The 6000-nt window shown below is 35.0% G+C and overlaps 1 protein-coding gene and 1 long non-coding RNA gene across 2 annotated transcripts in view; one reads left to right on the top strand and one right to left on the bottom strand.

Moving 5' to 3' along the window:
- Nucleotides 1-6000, top strand: part of LOC140235360 (uncharacterized) — a 177996-nt gene that overhangs the window by 44209 nt on the left and 127787 nt on the right. The window lies entirely within an intron of this gene.
- Nucleotides 2755-4291, bottom strand: LOC140235139 (uncharacterized). Its single transcript, XR_011901674.1, has 3 exons — nt 4166-4291; nt 3340-3443; nt 2755-2949 (listed from the first exon to the last, which is right to left on the bottom strand). It is a non-coding gene; the product is annotated as an uncharacterized lncRNA (long non-coding RNA).

A 6000-nucleotide genomic window follows, 5' to 3' on the forward strand; every position in this document is an offset into this window, starting at 1 on the left:
ATCACAATGAAATAGAAATATATTACATTGTACCTTTACATAATATTCCTTTACCTTTATAAAATAAAATATTGCTTAGTATTTCTTATATCCATTTCTGACCACAAAATGAAGGAATATTTTTTTTCTTATCATGAAATTAAATACTAGTCATCTCTACTTTTTCGGAACCGATTATAAAACTCATTGTTCGCTTTCAGCTCTCTGGCCGAAAGAAATGTCATGTTTGTTCATTCCAAATCGGCATAATATCAATCTCGTATCTTACTCCAAAATCAGTTACTGGATATTCCATATACACGAATTAATGATAAGTTTTACTTCTTAAACTTTGCTGTTGTTTTAGAATGATTTATTTTGATTGCAGGAATAAAGTCTAACCTCTTCAAAGTAAACATTTCTTTAAACACTACAAAGATATCGTTAAACACTTTACACAGTTATCTACACAAGTAATGTTCTTTAAAAAGATTTCATACAGATGAATATCTACCTGATATTTTTACTATAGATTTACTCGGAACTAATCAGTTTTGATATCTTTTCGAGTATCACACTTTCCACATTCAGAATCGTTAACGCAATCAAATTTTACATGTTTTTACATTTCTGTGGTTCTTTACGTCACAAATATTTCTGTATATAATTTCTGCACATGTTTCTGTGAATAATATTGACACCATGAAACTAGGTGACTGTGTTTTTTTTCTGTTACTCTACCTGTTTACAATTACACTGCTAACATATCAGACCTACATTTTCTCATTTTTCCTTTAAAAAATGAAATCCACAACAATATTCAATATAAAAAGGTAATGATGGCCATGCTATAAGTCCCGATGTGGACACAGACTGCAAGAATATGGCTGTGTACTGCAGTACAAGTATCATCCAATTAAACATTATCTGTCAAAGTTTATTAATCATTCTCGAAGCGAAATGAGAGCAAACAGAGAAAATGTAGGCATCCAGTTGCTTATAACCCTCTTGCAGTCTCCCAATACCTTTCTAGCTCGCACAACTTGACTTGAAGCTTAGTCCTGATTTAATTTACATCTGCTGTGGGTATCCGAGGTGCTGGGGTAGGCATGATAAAAAAAAAAAAATACTGAGAATCGTTAATGGGGTTGGCCTAATGGCGGCCTGGCTAAAGGAGGCAAAATGAATAGTATGATAGGTGAGCTGGTTCAAAAACAAGGTAAAAGAAAATACATTTTATATGGCTTTTGATACTTATAAAGTTTTTGTTGTGAAAAGCACTGTTAAGCCAAAGAGAATGGAAGCATATTACAGTGGAAATTGAGGAAGGCATCATTGTGACAAAGCTGTGTGGAGAGACCCATGGATTGATTGTTATCACGATTAATGCCAGTGAATAAAGTGACAGTGTAAGATACAGTACTTAGGATTAATGTCCCTTAATGTCCCCTTGATTCTTTCACATACAATATTTGGAAAATGTGCGACTCCATCGATAAACACATAGCAGTACGTTCAGTTCATTGTTTCTTCATTTGACATGTTGATTTCATCATTAATTAGTTTGTGGATTGTCAGTCAAACAGATACAGAGATAACAAGCTACCCCAAACTCTGCTGCAAGACTAGTGTTCAAACTAAAAAAAAAAAAACAAAACAACATATTAACACAAATTTAAGTGGTTCTACGAAGCTTCCACTGGCTTCAAGTCAAAATTCATATTCAGTACAAAATGTTGATATCAACTTTTGAATACACACTATTTGAGAGAACTACTTTAAAGGGACTGTACAGTACTGGTTGAGGTGGGGATTCATGTTTTGAACATTCCTAAGTGAGATAATGAGAAACCTCTTAAGTCTTATGAAATATGAAAGAGCGTGTAATTTTAAGAAGGATTCAACGTTTATTTGATGAAAATTGGTTTTCAAATGGCTGAGATATCCAAACACGTGCTAGTAATAAAAGGCGACATGCCACAACTTTATTATCATCTCTTTGTTTCACCTTGTTTTTGGATATCTCAGCCATTTCAAAAGCGATTTTCATCGAATAAACTTTTGATACCTCTTAGAAATGCATGCTCTTTGACATCTCATAAAGTGGTTTCTGAATATCTCGCAAAACGTTAAAAGCTAAATCCACACCTCGACCAGAACTGTACATACCCTTTAAATAGGAGACACACCAGAGAGAAACCTTTGTTCGAAAGGCAGGGACTTATTTGTTATGCTGAATAAAAAAGCAACAAAATACATACTTGCTTGTCATGTCTCTACCATATGGAATAATCTACCCCAGAATTTGAAATAATTTACAAATGTTAACAAACCTAAGTCTGCCTTGGGAATGCCTTCATTACAGTCTAAACATAAAACAAGGTATTATTGTTATTTGCAATTGTATGGTTTTGTGTAATCATTTTAATCCTTGAGCACATACGGACATAACACAGAATGTTCTTTGTGCTGTACATAAGCACTGTTGATTATTGTTATTATTACTTTTATTATCATTTATATCATTATTATCATTGATATTATCATTATTACCATCACTATTATTATTATAATTAGTAGTAGCAGTATCATTATTATTATTATTATTGCTATTATTAAAATGATGCCATATTTTATAATCACACTACCCACCCCCTCCCCCCCCCCCCTTTCTGCACACACACAACCCAAAGTCATTAAATACGACATTACGCAGAATATCGAGATAATGTTCTGCCAGAACCTGACTGCCCATTCATCAGGCACACACATTGTGAAAAGTTCGCTGTCTGGAGCAACTCTGTGATTGTAGTGAAATATTGCTATGATCTCCTTCCATAATGATCCCTGGCTTGGACTTTGGTGCAGATGTTCAGCTCAGCCACCCTAGTCATTTGAAGCTATTCCTGGTTTCTCTTGGCTTTCTCCACTTCGACATATCCAGTAGACAGTTGTCATCAGCTTCTCTCCCTATGCAAAGATGAACAATTGTTTTTCAAAGACAATGTTACTTCTATATTGCAGAGGGGAATGATGATAATTATTTGAGAAGACAGTCATAACATACTACTTAAACAATTTTCCACATCTGTAAAACTATATTTGATTTCCCTGAGAAAAGTATTATACAATAGTGTTCCTTTCATATCAACACTTTGGTAGTGTTTTGCTCAAAAGTGCTAATGCAATTCTGTTGAATTATAAGTTTGAATCAATGTGATAATGTACATAACAAGACTATACTAGGATAACTTCTAATTGTCCAATGACACTGGATATTCTGAGTAATATCTATGACAAAATAAAACCGAATACTACATGAATAGGTGTTGCACTGATTGCCGTTTATATCTTGCTCACCTTTAGCTCAGTGCACAATGTAACCTTTGAGTGCAGTAAGAAGAGGATGCTAAGCCAGACGAAATGGTGAATGAACACATTGTTGACTAGAATCAGGAGCAGAACTGAAGTAAAGAATAAGACAAAGAATAAAGAAAGCAGAACATCACACTTGAAAATCAGTGACACAGTCAACCCCATGTATTAAGTAAAGTCTCAGATTCTTACAACATTTGATTTCTGAGTGTAGAAAGCAAAAAAAAAAAACACCCAACATTAATATGAATGAAGCTTTAAATGCATATTGAGACCTTTCATTTTCATCGTCTTTGCAAAATATTTGTCATACAGTATGTACCATTGACTTTTGCAAAGTTGATGGCATCTCATATCAGCACAGAGAGCTGCTCATTCCCCATCTCCATTGTCCCCCCCCCCCAAAAAAAAAAAAAAAAAAAACACACACACACACACACACATAGCAAAAAAAAAAAAAAAAAAAAAAAAAAAAAAAAAAAAAACTACAGTTATAACAGTAATGAAAGATAAATGACACTGAAGAAATGCATATTGGTACCATATCAAGATCAGATTGAGAGACAGCATTGCCTTTATACCAAAATGCAGCATGACTGCAGGTAATTAGATGTCAAAATGTCGGATTCCATGTTATGTCAGTGCTTCACGTCCATCTAAACTACAAAATACAGTTGTAATTAAAAAAAAAAAGAGTAAGATACACAATCATTTCATTATGTGAAAAGTCAAATTATTAGTCGTATTCCTGCATCCTGTACTAGCAAACACTGGTTTGTCTAAATCCTTGTCAGATAGTAATGTAACTTACGGTTGTTGTTCAAGCTTGTGATGATGGTAGAAATCTACAGGAATGTGGTTCGGAGTACAATTTTGTAAAGTAGCCCATCATCGAAGAACATCACTCATTTCAGTCCAGTCTGCAAGTTGTTGCGTTGTCCACACAAATGCCTCAATATCTGTTTGGAATGGAAGATGAATGCAAGATGTTAGTCACATGAAACTCCATCACTACTAACAATATGAGCCACAAATTTGCAAAACATCACCCTGCCCCCTTCCCCACCTCCTTTTCAGGTCTGCATTATAATGGCTTATTAGAATCTGAAGTTTGAGAACATCACTCTGGTCTAATATTATAATTTGCACAGTTCTGAATCCTCATAGCCCCCCCCCCCCCAAAAAAAAAGAACACACACAAAAAAAAAACAACAACAACAACAACTGTGTTTCAAAGAACTATAGATTGTAGAAAATCAAAGCAAGCAAAACCACAAACTAAGGCAAAATTACTTGCCAGGCACATGCTTTTAATGTTTACTTTTAGGCCTATAGCATGATAGAACAATTTGTGAATTCAGGTACTGAGCATTAACGAACCTTATTTTTGCTCTTAACACCTCAATTTAGACAATGAGGTGGGAGGAGGACCTTCCTCAATTACATTTTAGTATAAGTAGCTTTAAATCATTTCTTTTCCATTGAGACTTCAAGGGTAGTCAGCGAAATAACATCACAGTATTACCTGCACATGCGGTATTCACGAGCACTATTAATAATTTTACACTGTAACACAGTTAGAGTCTAACTACTAGTATCTCAATTAGATCTAGAAGAACTGTAACGTTAGATACTTCCTGGAAGGTTCAGAGGATCTATAAGAGAGCTAAATTAGCTGGGAAGAAGTAGGCCGTAGCATTACAAACTTGAGCTCGTATTACAGGCAACAATAGAATTGTTCAATATATCACCATTTTAGTGCGTTACAGACTCGATGCAAATGTGAGACGAGTTCATTTGACTCTACTAGTTCGAACCGCTTTCCCTATTCTTTACTTACACCGAACAATAGCTGTGGGACTGCAAACGCACAGTACGAAGCTAGGACAGAGCCAAACTAAGTCATTCTGACCTGTTAGAGTACACATTTACACTCTTTTTATATTCTAATTCCTTATTCACAAATCTACATTCAATAAAGTGAAAATTCGAATAATTCAAGTGTCAATACAGAGCTATATGTAACTTTACCGATTTCATCTGTCTCTTTTCCGTTGCTCAGGGCGCAGCCATTTTGGACGAGCGCGTACGAGGACGTTTGACAGATCAGTGATTTTTGATGAAGTCCGGCGTGTACGCACGCGATAGTGCCACTTCGTGAAAATCTAGACGGACCGGTCGGAGTTTTCACGAAGTGGCACAGTCGTTATTATTACGTAATTACTCGAGATTGAGATTCAAAAATTTGTCAGGTTGTAGAACTCGGTATATACTATCATAATATGCAAAAATCTCAAAATCGAAAATTTACCCGATTTTGGCCGGTTGTGCCGGTTCGTGGATTCAGCGACGAAATGTTGAAGTTTTATTAAAAAATAATTGATTAATTGATTTATGATTGTACAGCTTCAGCCAAGATGGGTGAGATCCAGCTTTATGTACCATATTTTCATTAATTTTCTTTTGAAATAAATCCATAAGATGAGATGTTGCCTGGACAAGAAACATGAATGGACCTGCCTAAGGTCGAACATACTTTGTAATTGAAGTGACAGCCCATAATTCTGAGAAAACCAGAATCAAGGCAGTACAACATTGACATGTCCTTTGTTGTGATAACAAAGAGTTACAATACAGTGACAAGAG

This window comes from Diadema setosum, chromosome 11, assembly GCF_964275005.1.
Source record: "Diadema setosum chromosome 11, eeDiaSeto1, whole genome shotgun sequence".
NCBI classification, from domain to species: domain Eukaryota; kingdom Metazoa; phylum Echinodermata; class Echinoidea; order Diadematoida; family Diadematidae; genus Diadema; species Diadema setosum.